The following is a 15,994-nucleotide window of genomic DNA, read 5'->3' as shown; positions in this document are numbered from 1 at the left end:
GTCAGTTGAAGAGATGTTTTGTTGACAAGTACATGTCAACATTAAAGCTCAGTGAACCTGGGTGACCTTTGACCTCTGTTGTCTCAATAGTAGTTTATCAGTTAAAATGTCCATTCCATAGAGCTGTAGTAAATTATGAGAGCGTTTACTCCTCATTCCCTTGCACACTTCAAAGTTGTCTGAGCTCAACACAGTGCTTGAAGAATGTACATGTAGCGAGATCAATGTGCAAGTCACGTCGCCAATATGACATCAATTCTTTTGAGTTTTGTGTGTTAATGTGTTGCCAAAATGTTACAGATACATGGCTGAGCAGGCACGTGATCTACAGTGAAAAGCAATTCCCAAATCGGTTCGGTGCACTAGTGTGAAAGCACAGACTGAATAATGAAAGTTGTACTAACAGCTTTGAAATGTATCAACATCAAACATTTTGAGCTAATTCCCTTTGAGATATGCACAAACATGGATGCATGCGCCCAGCAAGCTTCATCCTATTCATATATGAATAAGCTCTCTAATAATTTACTATAGCTCTATGGCCTGATTAAGTGCACATGTGCAGATACAAATCTAGAATAACAGGGAGTGTGTAACAATTCCAATAGTTTTTGTTGCAACAATAAAACAAACACAATGGAGTGTGTTCAGTGGAAAAAGTACCATCAGAAAAATGCAAGTCAATTGAAATTTTGTTTGTTGGTTGGTTGTGATGACGAGGCCCGGATTCTCCAATAGATCTCTCTCATAGGACGCCATCTTTGTAGGAAAATTACAACTGCGTGTTCAACACCATGTGCGCATAGTTTGCAAAATGTTCTAAACATGCGCTCCTGTTGCTTGGAATGTCTCCAAAATACGGCGCAGCCGATGCGCGTCACGAAGATTTGAAAATTTGACGTCTTAAAAAGCCCAAATTTGAAGAGGAATTGTCAAATTTAATATTGTAGAGTGTGTTAATTCAGCAGGAAACAAGTAAAATGCGAATTAAATCAACCATTAAGGCAAAGTAAAAAAAAAAAGTTTCTCGTCTCCGCCTGCTTCCTTTTTGGAGGCCGCCTGGATTTTTTTATTATTTTTTATTTTTGAAAAAGAAAAGTGCAGTCAAAAAACACGGAAAAAGTCCACAAATTCATCGGAAAATAAATTGTAGACAACACAAGTCTAAATGACACTATAAAATATGTTCATTTCTCTTGTCCAACTTATCTGTCATTTTAAAAGTGTCTTTGAACAGTGAAAACACCAACAGTTGCAGGAAATTTTAATATGGCGGCCATCTTGAAACAAACAAACAAATTAAAAGCCCCGCTTCCTCCTTTTTAAAAAAAAACCAGACGAGAAACATGTTTTTTTTTCCTCGACCTAATGAAACAGCACATTCTCGTTGTCTGGAGGATATCATGAGAAATGCCCATTGTATTAAAGTGAAATTTCCTCCGTTATAAACTCACCATGACGTTTTTGTGAAGCCTGAAAAATTTTAACAGGAATATCAAACAATACAGTTAATGTAACTAAAACAAAATGTTTCTAGCGAGAAAATGGCAATGCAAAATAATGCAAAAAAAAGTCCCAAAAAACCCCACACACTGGTTTTTGAGACGATGTCTATTTAATTTCAACAGCAAATTAATTCAATTAATATAACAAAAACAACGAAGTGTGTTCTGCGTGAAAATTTAAATCGGAATGAAAAATATTCATAATACGCAACAAGAACAACACATTTGTGTGGACGACAATTCTGGAAATATATGCTGAGCTTAATTAAAAATGTGTCCATCGATTGTTCATAAAGTAAAGTCTTCAATTAAGAACTCCATAAAATTTCAAGAGGAGTCGTGTAACAATTAAAAAATGATTAAACATTTAGAAAAGTACTAATGTAAAATATAATCAAAGCCGTAGAAACTTTGCATTATACTGTTGCACTGAGAAACAAATCTAAGATTTGCAAACATTTAGGCATACCTCTAAAAATTAAGTGTAAAAATTACTCCTGTTTAAAAATCCTGAAATTTTCACCGGCACCAGACTATCATGTGACCTCTAAACACCTTAACAAGAGAGGGCGATAAGCCATACAAAATCATTGAAGCATGAAAACCCATTTTGACAGCACGCTACACGGTCAAGTGAGGAAGGCCCTTCAACCAGGTTGTATCGAGACCCTCAGGCTGAGAAGTCTACCTCCACCTCACACACCACTGGTAACCTCAGGCTACGAAGTCTACCTCCACCTCACACACCACTGGTAACCAGCATTCCATCAGTCATATGTGGTCTCTAGCAGGCTTCAACAAGTTCAGCAATCTCAAAAAAGGAAAAGGCTAACTACCAGTCTGACTGATGATTGGCTGCAAAGACAGATCTGAACTTACAGGACAGGGCAGGGCTTCAGAAAAGAAGTCTGAATATTCAGTCCAAACTTTTGTCCAACTAATAAGAGGAAATTATATTCCCAAATCTAAGTCCAGCCAAATAAACTCTTAAGTCCAAAAATCCCCAAGACCCTTCCTAGTCCTATCAACTTGCAGACCTATCAGTCAGGAAGCCCTTCAACTAATATTCCAGTTCCCTCTCAACCATCAACCAGTCAGCCCAAAGTCCCAAAGCCTACCCTCCAGCTCCAAACCCCTTCAGCTCCCAACTTCCCAACCTCCCAGCCTCAGACCCTCAGATCTGAAAAAATTTCAAGGGGTACCCCTTGATTTCTGAAATTCTGTCAAAAGCTGAAAAATTGTCTAAGTCCAACAACCTAAGGGTTTTAATTACGATAACCGGAGATTTTTTCAAGAAAGTGCCATGGCAGAGCGGAAAAGAAGAGAGCTGGCATGCAGAAGGTACGCGGTTCAACCCTGCTCCATGCTACTATTTTATATATTTTTAAAATTTTATCACTGCTGTGAGGAAAAATTCTCCTCCCGGGTCCCCGGCTGGGTTTTGAACCGGGGACCCGGCACCTGGCGGTCAGCGAGCTAGACCGCCAGGCCACTGGCCTCTTCGAAAATTTGTTCTCGGAACTTATATTTAAAGGTTAGATTGCGCAATTTAAAAAAAAAAAAAAAAATGGCCGCCTGGGCTCATTTGAATAATTGAATAATAAAATGCAGAAAACTGAATATTCAGAAAGAAACCGCAACAGACCCAAAATTCTGGTTCTCAATTTAAACATTTATTCCATATTCTTACTATTGTTGTCCTTTATTTACACTTTTTAAAAACACTTTTGTTAATATTACATTTTTTAAACACATACATGTATTTAACAAGAAACACAATTCTGTTTAATAAATGTAGACGTTAATTTACTTCCCTTTACAAGATTCTAAATTTGTCAATGCTCAATATTTCAAAAGCAAGTCCTACGTTAAATTTGTTCACTAATTTTATTCTTCGGGGGGGGGGGGGGGGGCGCACAAAGTTGTTTTTAACTATAAAAGGCCAAACTTTTGTTTGAATGTGGAAATGGAGTTTTTAAATTTGGTAATCTTGATTTTACTTGAACTTGTCAGTGATTTTTGCCTCAAATCTTATACAACTATTTTTTTTCAAATTCTGAAATGTTTTAACAGCTTCAAAAAGAAAAACAATACCAGTTCCAATACAGTAACGCCTTATTTCAGGAATAATTGCTTGTACAACTAAATTTAAATAAGTTAAACATTGATTTACAAACATATTACAGATAATATATGCATACTGTCTATAAGGAATTCATGGGCAATAGAGGGCGCTCCTCATTGAGACTAATTTTTATTTACCACAACTAGGGTGCACAACATTGTTTAACTTTATCTCATTGATATACAAACAAAAATCTCAATTTTAAATTTAAACAAATGATAACTACGCAAATGAACAAAAATACAATAATGCCAAGTAACTAATTGGGCAAAACCAGAAAATCTACAGTTTTAGCAAGTATATGGGCAATTCCATGGTGACAGACATTAGAGAGTTTCGGCAGGTTTCAAATTCGCATCAGTATCACGAATCAGAACAATTTTACGCGTGACGCCATCACTTCAATTCTTCTCGTACGCTAATCGATAAAGTGGCATAGGTTTTAATTCAAATTTTTCTCTTAAAGAAAAATGATAACCACCTCTCATTCTTAATTTGATGATGTACAAGACATAACGTCTGATTGCAATTAGAAGTAAAAGATTGAATTTTTCAGAACAATTTTACGCGTGACGCCATCACTTCAATTCTTCTCGTACGTGAATCGATAAAGTGGCATAGGTTTTAATTCAAATTTTTCTCAAAGAAAAATGATAACCACCTCTAATTCTTAATTTTATGATGTACACGACATAATGTCTGATTGCAATTAGAAGCTAAAGAGTGAATTTTTCACAATGAATTTGGAGATTTTTGTGACAAGAAATTATGACCCGATTTTCTCAGATCAATAGGTATACACAGAGACGCCATGCGAAAAACTGGAATTTGAACACGCCATTATGTTTGCGTACACTAATCAGCCGCATCATATAAATTCCAATACGCATCATTTTTTTCGGGATGAAGTGTCTTTACATTTTTCAACCTGTAGACGCATTGATCTTTTCTGTCCTTCGCTTACAGAACTCTTTCTTTATTGTGACCGACATTACATAAAAAACAACACAGGAAACAAATGATAGATCAAATTTGAAATTTCTCTTCATGTTAAAGGCTCAATGATGTCATTTTATTTATCATACATGTCATAGCCAGTATAACAGTGTTTACATGTACAGAGATGTAAAATGAAAGTTTGTATTAATCATGATAATTGAGAAATGAGACAATGTGTATCAAAAACTTTCTGTTCATATTCAGGTTTATTTCTTTATAGTTTTCAACAGTGACTGTATGCAAAGACCAAAATAATTTTTCAATATCCAAACTCAGAGTGTTTTAGAATTTAAGAAAATCACAGACATAAAAACCTACGTGTATATACCATCAACACCTAAAAGTAAATTATTGCAAAGTGAACAGAATAAATATTTAAGTTGTCTCCAATAAAAAGTGTGTAAATAGACTTGCATAATTAATACATATTTCTTTATTACTAACAATTTGAGGTCTCAACGTGTTAAACAATATTAATAATATTAAAGTTGTGTGAATAAACTTGCATAATTAATACACATGCTAAACAAATTCCATGCTCAATTTTAACTGCTTGTTCTCATAGTTTTATTCCTGCTCACTTATGAAACTCCTCATGTTCTGTTCTTTTCTGTCTATTCCTCTTGTGGTCTTCATACAATCCTTTTCTTCCAAGTTTTGTTTCTGCTGTGTCTTTCTCTGTGCTGCTGTAAGTTGCAATATGGCTGTACATCTTTCCTGAAAAATAGAAAATATTCAACAGAATTATCAATATTTTGTACATGTTTACATTAACACAATTTTACTTGATATTTTTCTAGCAATACCAAAGTTATCAAATGAACCAACAACAAAACGAACAAGATAAGTTAGCCAATGTTTAGTAATAAACAGGGAATTATGAATATCAAACTATTTGGTGCCAAACAATAATTCAGTTCTCACAGGGAAGACTTCCCCCACCCCACCCTACCCCATCAGAATGGACAATGATAGACCACTTGTGCCCAAAAGCAAAACAAATATATTTTACATTTTATCAAAGGATTACAGATTTCCAAATAAAATTTTAAAAAGACTTGTTTTGTGAAAAATATAGTCATATATGTTGCTCAGACAGTGGCTTGGCACTCAGTTGCATTTTGGTTCAAAGAGTTGACTATTTGTATGTGTATGGACTCAAATAACGTGTGTACTTGTATTTTCTTCAACTACGGACTGTGCAATGTGACTGGCATTACGTTACGCTAAGAGATTGTGACTGCATGACATTACATGTGGCCGACATTACAATATTTCATGGCTGGCCTAAGCATTAGAACTACAATGTAAACAAAATGCTAATATTCTTATCAGAACTCAAGCTAAGAAACTTTTAACATAATTATTCATTAGGCAAAAAATGTAGGTACATGTATTTACAAAGAAAAAAAGATCTGTTTTGGTTAATTATAAATAACTAAATTTGTATCTCATTTTACAAGCAAAGTCTGACGAAAATTAGCAACTTAAAAATAATATCCATTTTCACAAAGACACCCTAAAAAATGGTAACAAAATATTGAGAGAAAATATTAATGAATAGATAGCAAAAGACTATTAAAATTCAAAATTCCTTACCAGTGCATCCATAAGTCATCATGACGTCATTGCAGACTTTGATGTGATGGTGTACCGTAACTCACAAAATAGTGCGCGCATGGGACGAAACTATTCAGTTTTAAAAACGCCAAGCTATATTGTGTCACTTCAGCAAATCAAACTTGAGCAAACCGTGAAATAATTGTTTGGTCTTGTGTCTCCACCAGCATGGAATTGCCCATATAACTTTTTTCTCATTTAACAGCCTAGTACATTCTAAATAGGCCCAAGGCACCTTGGATGTAGTTTCTCTGATGTTTGATGTCATCACAAAGTGGTGCAGTTTCAGGGCATTCCAGCATCAAGAGCAACGTCTTCTTGGTAAAAGCAGGAAAACCTGCAATTCAAATTGAAAAAGAAAATAAAAAAGGAAAATTGAATATAAATAGCATATACTTGTATACATGCAGTTTATGATTACTTGTGTGCAGGCTTTTGTAGCTTTTGAGGCTCCACTGATTTGGGAGATCGACTATATGTAGGGAGGAGTTTTGAAGATAGAATTTAGAATTGTAGCTTCCTTTGCGTACACATCTACAGCAAAATTTTAGTATGAATTTATTATCAACCCATAATTCACACAAAAGCAAGTACATGAACTCAAGTATATTAAACAAGTTCTTAGCTTACAAATGTACCTGAAACATGTGTTCCTCTTCTTGTGGTTCTGATAGCAGGCTTCCGATGACTTGCAAGAAGGACAAAGTCTCTCAGGTCCTGTCTTATCAAAGAATGTACAAGAAAAGCAATATAGATTAGTTATGGTGGCAAAAAATACTCGCTAGGGTGAAGACAATGTTTGACTTCAGATGATTTTCTATCTGGAATCAATGACTGATTTTAAGAGGCAAGCGAAATTTTATAGATGCAACAAACAGAATGGAAAGTTACAGAACAGTCTATGATTGATCTTTGTGTTCATAGAGCTGTCTAACGTGCTATAATAAAAAATATCTACAGGAGCCCCACCAGGGAATGTTAATGAATGAAATCATGTCATAGGCCAATTCACTGGAGTAATCACTTTTTCAGTGAATACAAGAGAAATTTTGATTGTCTGCAAAGGTTGTCATCACAAGAAGCAGGTTATAGTAATGATCACCTGTCTTTAGGTTTAGGCATTCTCCTGATGACAGTCACAGATCACTGACTAAATCTTCAAATCATCAGAACCACTTCTCTTTTTAAAGACTGTCACTTCACATGCTGTTCATATAGAACTTTTCCCTAGTGATTTCTATCGTATTCAACATCACCTACCTAGGCAGAGTCAGCATCCAGGATCTCTAGTAGCTACCATTAAACATCAGCGTTGTTAACTTGAGCTTTGTTCCTCCACCCCTAGCTACCGACTTCCTCAACGGGATGTGCTCTAGCGCCCATCGCATGGCAGATGGCAGAGAGGTTGGAGCAAAACTACGTCACTGAAACATCCGTCTGTGGTGGCAAGAAATTGGAGATGCAGTGGAAGACCAGGAGACTACTGGTGAAAGATGCTGGTCATCACCTGGCTGTCAGCAACCTCCCTATGGATGCCACAGACAAAGAAAAGGAGACAATACCATCAACGCATGTCATTTGTAACCAGCATGCTTTATATGCAATTGTTGACCAGCTAGGAAGGCAGCTGCAGCTTGCATGTGTCACACTTGATCGGCAAGTTTCTAATATTCAAACATTTAGTTAAGTGCAGTTTTGAAATCATCAAATACTAAATTATTTGAAAATGGACAGCCCTACAAGCCATGTTTTAGTTGTAGCCAGCAGACCAGCAGTTTATAGTTCACAGTATTTCATTATAAGTTCCTCCTAACTGGAGTTGTTTCCTGCTTGGGTTTGTCTGCTTGTGGAGTCATTGGTTTGTAGATCATTGCTGTGCTTTTACAGTCATTTTCCAATAATGCTGCGTGGCTTTTCACTTTTTTCCTGCTGTCCTTTTTTTATACCTTAGTTTTTCTCTCATTCTCCAAAAATGTTATCCAATTGTTTATTATTTTTATCCTTGGCAAAGTTTTATTTTTCTCCTTCGCAAATTCCTTTTGAGTTTTTTATTCATTATTTGATCCAAATTGAGATTTCTTTTAAGTATTTAAGAAGACTGCTTCTTTTAATGATACAAATTGGTTTTATGTGTGTGAATGATCTCCTTTTTATCAGACTAAATAAAAAATTTGAGAAGTCTATTTAATTTCCTTGATTCCATTTTTTCCTGGTCCCATTTTCCAGAAGTATATTGCGACATAATAATTTCAACCAGGATTTTTTCTTATTGAGCCATTTTTTGCCGTTACACAAGTATCAAACATCTTGGAGAAAATACAATATTTACAAAATACCAAACATTTAACTAGTCATAACTAGAACGACATTCCATTTCATACCTGAAAACCTAGCTTTCCCACCACTTTCCCACCACCACTACTTCAAAAAGTTCTGATGAAGGTTGATTGGTCAGTCAGTTGTAAATCCACTCGTGAGAAACGCTCTCCTCTGCAAGGCTATCGTGCTGTCTGTGTAGTCCACCTGCAGAGGGAGATGTGAGATAGAAACAAAAAGGCATATCAGAGTCAAGTCAACTTGAATTTGATTGAGAACAGTGGGGTCTTAGAATAGTGGATCATCAGACAATTTCAGAATTTGAGAACATCTCAATTACAAAGAAGAAATAAGACATCAATGTTGTAGTTACTATCAAGAGGACATGCAGACTTGAATTGATCTCAAGAGATTATGGAGACTATAATCGGATGACCACATTTGAAAGCAATTTCTGAGGTGGAACCAGTGGATACTTTCAGGGCATATGCACAATCAGCGAATCATTTGTAGTTTGAAAAATATGTTTACAACTTGCAAAACTGTCCTTCAAATACACGTGTAAATTTTTGTGACTACAGCAGAGAGTCTACTCTCTACCTTGGAAGTCAACTACAATTGCTACTTGATTTCAAAGCACAAGTGCAAAATCAGAGACCTTATTAAACTGGTAGTTCTTGCTAACAATGACTGCGGCAGACCTTGTCTCCTGCGTGTTTCTCAGAGCCCATACTGACTATCAGGAAAGGAAGGAAAGAAAAACAAGAAATTCATGTTTGATATCTGAAGGAAATAAATGATCAGGGCTGAGAATAACAAAAAAAGTATTTTCATTACAAACAGGGGAATTTAAAAAAAAAATGCCAAAATGCATCCCAATACCAATTTTGAGCCATCGATCACGTCAAGAATAATTTTCAAAAGTCAAAATGCATGTAAAAAAGTACAAAATCCGACTTGAGTATGTATTTTAGCTCTGACAAGGACCTCTGAATTGGCAAATGTGCAATCATAATTTCAGCCTTTTCTTAGGTTTATCCGTTCCCTTTGCTGTCTTGAATTGATCATCTTCAGTCAGATGTTTTGCTCACCTTTGATTAGAATGATTCATTGTCACCACAACAAATTCCTCTACAGCCTCTCATCTCCAGTGGGGAGGGGGAGGGGTTTAAACTGCAATAACAAAATAACTTGCAAAACAACATTATCCAGTGGCAAATTGTTGAATTCTGTGACAATTAATCAATTCAAACTGGAAATTGTTTAGTTTTGAAACTGTTCAATTTGCGATTGCCTTTTGAAACAAACTGACCTGACAAAATCAATTTCCCAAGCAAAGCATCAAAAGCCATTAATTTAGAATGCACTTCAAAGTACAGAATTTGATTTGTTCACAGACAAATGTCCAATTGTAATTTCAGCCATTTTGAAGATGTTTCTCCATTCCTTTTGCTGTCTATAATGGATCAGTTGCAATCAAATGCTCACCTTGGATTGGACGATTGGATTCCCCTGAAGTTGTTGGTTCATCGCTACTTTCCCTCATGGGCGTTGCCAGGATTTTTTCTAGTGGGGGGCAAAAAATTGTTTTGCCAAAAAATGCTTGTATTTCTCAACACATTCTCGATTTTATCAGTTTCAGAGGGGGGGGGCAGTGACATTTCCCCCCCCCAAACTCATTAAATTTACACCACTTTGTCTTCGCGCCTCTTTTTCTTATTCTTTCTTCCTTTTTGTTTTTGCTTTTGGGGGGGGGGGGAGCAAGTGCCCCCCCCCCTCGCGACGCCCATGCTTTCCCTCTTCTCACATTATCCAGTGGCAAATCGTGGAATTTCTTCTTTAAATTAATCAATTAAACTGAAAAGCGTTCAGTTTTGAAACTGTTCAATTTACTGATGCATTTTTAAACAAACTGACCTGACAAAATATATTTTAAACCGTCTCATGCAGAGCATCAAAAGCCATTAACTTAGAATGCACTTCAAAGTACAGAATTCAATTTGTTCACAGACAAATGTCCAATCGTAATTTCAGCCGTTTTGAAGATGTTTCTCCATTCCTTTTGCTGTCTATAATGGATCAGTTGCAATCAAATGCTCACCTTGGATTGGACGATTGGATTCCCCTGAAGTTGTTGGTTCATCGCTACTTTCCCTCATGGGCGTCGCCAGGATTTTTTCTAGTGGGGGGCAAAAAATTGTTTTGCCAAAAAATGCTTGTATTTCTCAACACATTCTCGATTTTATCAGTTTCAGAGGGGGGGGGGGGCAGTGACATTTCCCCCCCCCCAAACTCATTAAATTTACACCACTTTGTCTTCGCGCCTCTTTTTCTTATTCTTTCTTCCTTTTTGTTTTTGCTTTTTTGGGGGGGGGGGAGCAAGTGCCCCCCCCCCCCTCGCGACGCCCATGCTTTCCCTCTTCTCTCCAGTAAGCTTCTCATCCATGGTAGGTTGTACCTTGCAGTGTAATCAAAAACAAAACAAAATAATCATTCAAGTTTTCAAGGTACATTTTTTACACAAATCTTGTCCAAAAATTTCGTATTTCCAATGTTGTTTTGTTGATTAGAAACACAAAAGCAATTTCAATTGTTTTGTGTTTTACTGTTTTGTTCTCTTTAGTGTGCCCAGAATTTTAAAGCTAGATTCAGAATGTCGAGTTAAAACTGGAGTGAAATTTTGAGAGGTGGAATCAATTTCAATTTCAACAAAAGGCCTTTGTTTAGCTACTCTGAATTCCAGTCAGAAAAAGAGGAGGCAAATGTTTTCCATTGTTAAAAAGGTTTTAAAATCTTTCCCCCGAAAAACTATTAGTTTGCTTGATGGACAATTAATTCAAGAAACAAATGGAACTATTGTTTGGTCAGAATTGAAGTCTATTTTGACTGATCAGCAATAATTTTGATGTTTGTTGAGAATTATTTTTCAAAAGTTGCATAATTTCAAATTTGACGAGTAATTCCTTCTTAAAATCTTACCTTAATGTTTTTAGATGTAAACCTTCTGGAAGCACATCCTGGTAAGATTAGTTTAAACAGGGCCACCACGTGAAGGTCCCAGGATACCAGCCCCAAACACGCTTTCAGTATCGTCAGGTCCATTGCTGTGCAAAAGGCCGGCCCCGGAGGGCCATGCACAGTTGCCGACTGTCCGGTACACCCCCCCCCCCCAACCCTGAAGGATCAGGAGAGTACCCTAACCTATATGCGTGCCCCCCTCAGTCCATCCCCCATTACAGGTTCATGGGTTCTGAGGAAGTAGCAGCGTTTGCCGGCTGTGAATACGGGGCCACGCCCCTATAAAGAGGGACGCACTACCTACTCCTTTATGCAGGGGTGTGAGTGACCACTGATCAAAATAGCTGAAAACAGCTGAAAAAGGTGTAAAAAAGCTGAACTTTGGAAAATTCCTATACTTTTGTGCACAGCAAGTGAGGGAGAAAAGCTGAAATCTAAAACAAAGAAAGCTGAAATCAGCTTTAAAGCTGAGATTTCACACCCCTGTTTATGGCACGGCATCCTAGGGTTTCCAGGCCGCTGCGTAGGACCCACGTCCCCTCGTGAAAGGCGGACCTTCCACGCGGACGCAACCCGCCCCTTGGAACTGGGTTTGCCTCGCACCTCAATCGGGCACCAGTCCAACCCCGATTAACTGGGTTTACCCCGCACCTCAACCGCGCACCAGTTCAACTCCGATTAACTGGGTTTACCCCGCAACTCAACCGGGCACCAGTCCAACTCCGACGACCTGTGGAGAAACCACCACCTACACCCCACACAAACCACCACCTACACCCAACACAATACGAAGCACACACCCACCACCAACCAGTACATCACAAACACATATTTCAACCACCCTGGACATTCTTATTGTTTAAGTAAAACATTAATCAAAATGTTGTCCAATTAAAAAAATAACAGCGTTGCTGTTGAAACCCCTCAGCCAGAGTCAAGTTATCATGCGGAAACCATTAATCTTTAACTCAACATGGTGACCTTGACCTTTGGCCTTTGACCCCAGAACCAGTCCCAACATGCCTGTATCAATGGGAAGCCCCCTACCGAAGTTACACACCAAAATTTCATTTCTAACTCAAGTTATCATTCGGAAAAATTTACATTTAACTCACCATGGTGACCTTGACCTTTGACCCCAAAACCAATCCCAACTTGCCTGTACCCAAGGGCAACCCCCTACCTGAGTCAGACACCAAAATCTCATTTCTAACTCAAGTATCATCCGGAAACCATTTACATTTAACTCACCACGGTGACCTTGACCTTTGACCCCAAAATCAATCCCAACTTGCCTACTCCCAAGGGCAACCCTCTAGTTAGACACCAAAATCTCATTTCTAACTCAAGTTATCATCCGGAAACCATTTACATTTAACTCACCACGGTGACCTTGACCTTTGACCTTTTGACCCCAAAACCAATCCCAACTTGCCTACTCCCAAGGGCAACCCCCTACCAAAGTTAGACATCAAAATCTCATTTCTAACTCAAGTTATCATCCGGAAACCATTTACCTATAACTCACCATGGTGACCTTGACCTTTGACATTTTGACCCAAAAACCAATCCCGACTTGCCTACTCCCAAGGGCAACCCCCTACCAAAGTTAGACATCGAAATCTCATTTCTAAGTCAAGTTATCATCTGGAAACCATTTACCTTAAACTCACCATGGTGACCTTGACCTTTGACCTTTTGACCCCAAAACCAATCCCAAATTGCCTACTCCCAAGGGCAACCCTTTACCAAAGCTAGACACCAAAATCTCATTTCTAACTCAAGTTATCATCTGGAAACCATTTACCTTTAACTCACCACGGTGACCTTGACCTTTGACTTTTGACCTCAAAACCAATCCCAACTTGCCTACTCCCAAGGGCAACCCCTACCGAAGTTACAACCCCAAACAACATTTCTAACTCAAGTTATCATCTGGAAACGAAGCTGCCCGGACGGACAGACGCACTTACATACAGACGGGCGTACCTCCCAGATGGACTTCCGGGGTACCTCCATTGTTGTCCCATTGTCCCTATTTCTAAAGATTTCACTTGCGGGGTACCCTATTTTCTAAAGATTTCACTTGCGGGGTACCTCGAACAAAGGACAGGTACCCCACAAGTGGTCCCTGGTCAGAACGGACGGACGGACGCCCTAGGCGATGACAATACCGCTTGAGCCTCTCGGCTGAGGGGCAAAAACAATAAAGTAATTTTTAAAAATTTGGGCTGATAAATGATTTGAATGTTTTCTCCCAATTTTCCTTTATTTCAACAAAATCCTGACAAACAAATTGACTTTTGTGCTTATTTCCAAAACATCGTTTAAACTGAAATTTTTCCAGGATGGTTCAAGTAACATAAACATGTACAAGCAAATTTGAGGGTTTTTATTGAGATATTTGATTACAAAATTGCTAAAAACTGCTGCGCTAATTGGTTCACATAACATAATAATGAACTGCAGTTGCTTCAACTTTATAGAATCAGGATAGATTCAAATTTGCTTGCACATGAAAAATACAAGAATCGTGGTTTGACTTACTCTGAACAAAACGAGCGACTCCACTTGCAAACTGTCACAATCCTGGGGAACAAGTGCATGTGGCCTTGAGCTGCGAAGAAAATGGTTACCTCACCTGAGTTAACATGCAACCTTGTTCCCCTGTGCCGATGATTCCGAACAATCCAATGAATGACTCCACTTGCAAACTGCCACAATCCAAGGGGGGGGGGGGGGAACAAGTGCATGTGGCCCTGCAAAGAAAATGGTTACCTCACCTCAGTTTACATGCAACCTTGTCCCCCTGTGCCAATAATTCCGAGCAATCTATCGAACGACTCCACTTGCAAACTGTACACTTTCACAATCCGGGGGTCTCTTGTGCATGTTCACATCTGCAGGAAATTAATGCATTATAAATTAATGTTCATTTAATTTGAAGTATTTTCCTTGTATTGCCTTTGGTCAAATAATGAAAAGCTGAAATTTATAAAATACCAAATTTGTAATATCTGCCATTTTTACACTCTAAAAACAGATTGGTTAATATAACCAATCATTAACCAATCGATTTTAATCATGCGCGTCAATCCTTTTTTTCCCCCAAATTTTCCGCGGTAGCTCCAACAGAAGCCATTATTGCCCCACCTCCTCAAATTTTTGTACCAAGGAGCACCAGGGAATGGGAAATTGCACCAAGACAAATGATCGAGGGGTCCAAGGCAAATTATGGAGGACACCAATGTACATGAGGACACCAACAAATGCAAAAATAGTACCCCACCTTGTCTGTACAATCCAAGCTTGAAAAAAAAAAAAAGAAGAAAAACAAAAAAGCCGCGTTGCCGCATCAATTCCAGAACTTTGGTCTGATCAGAGACCAAGTATTTTTTTTTTTTGGCCTTAACAATGATTTTTTTTGGGGGGGGGGGGGTTACCTCCGAGGTTTTTGAGTGATAAAGGCATCCACAAGTAGTGAGGATGGCGAATTCCACTTCTCCCAACATCAGAAAGTCACCAGAAAGTCACCAGAATCATTCCACTTGTCCCAACATCAGAAAGTCACCAGAATTCCACGTCTCCCACACCAGAATAGGCAGTGTTCCTCAAAGTTCCAGTTGGTCCTTCCAAACAAGCATCGTCCTTCCAAACAAGCATCGTCCTTCCAAACAAGCATCGTCCTTCCAAACAAGCATCGTTCCTCCAAACAAGCATCGTCCTTCCAAACAAGCATCGTCCTTCCAAACAAGCATCGTCCTTCCAAACAAGCATCGTCCTTCCAAACACGCATTGTCCTTCCAAACACACATCGTCCTTCCAAACAGGCATCGTCCTTCCAAACAGGCATCGTCCTTCCAAACAAGCATCGTCCTTCCAAACAAGCATCGTCCTTCCAAACAAGCATCGTCCTTCCAAACACGCATTGTCCTTCCAAACAAGCATCGTCGTTCCAAAACACGCATCGTCCTTCCAAACAGGCATCGTCCTTCCAAACAAGCATTGTCCTTCCAAACACGCATCGTCCTTCCAAAACACGCATCGTCCTTCCAAACAAGCATCGTCCTTCCAAACAAGCATCGTCCTTCCAAACACGCATCGTCCTTCCAAACATGCATCGTCCTTCCAAACAAGTGTCCAAACAAACTTCCAATATTGCATGGAGTTCAAGGTAGGCATGTTCTTCAGTTGTGCTTCCAACGATTGTATCAAGTTATGTAGCAGTTTGCAACGAGTCCGCACTGGAGAAACGCCATACTCAACAAAACAGTCATGTCCATCCTTTGTTCCAAACTGGTCAGATGTGCAGCAGTATTGCCTGCACTGTTAATGTCCAAAGTTCATCCAGGGGCGACTTATAATTGGAGGCGATTTTCAGAGTTTCTCCATAATGACTCTCACATTTTAC

General features: G+C 38.5%; 1 long non-coding RNA gene across 5 annotated transcripts; it reads right to left on the bottom strand.

Annotated features, from left to right (window-relative positions):
- Window positions 1-5,399: 5,399 nt before the first annotated feature.
- On the bottom strand, window positions 5,400-10,796 carry LOC119732941. 5 transcript variants are annotated; one of them, XR_005271644.1, is made up of 8 exons: window positions 10,667-10,796; window positions 10,054-10,131; window positions 9,657-9,755; window positions 9,224-9,301; window positions 8,631-8,772; window positions 7,510-7,775; window positions 6,888-6,970; window positions 5,400-6,586 (listed from the first exon to the last, which is right to left on the bottom strand). It is a non-coding gene; the product is annotated as an uncharacterized LOC119732941 (long non-coding RNA). The 5 variants fall into 5 exon arrangements; XR_005271645.1 differs by having other exon boundaries at window positions 6,888-6,966; XR_005271646.1 differs by having other exon boundaries at window positions 9,657-9,738.
- Window positions 10,797-15,994: the final 5,198 nt, after the last annotated feature.

The sequence above is a fragment of the Patiria miniata genome, unplaced genomic scaffold, assembly GCF_015706575.1.
Source record: "Patiria miniata isolate m_02_andy unplaced genomic scaffold, ASM1570657v1 HiC_scaffold_25, whole genome shotgun sequence".
Taxonomy (NCBI): domain Eukaryota; kingdom Metazoa; phylum Echinodermata; class Asteroidea; order Valvatida; family Asterinidae; genus Patiria; species Patiria miniata.
Note: the sequence above shows the minus strand (reverse complement) of the source record. Positions and strands in the feature narration are given on the sequence as shown.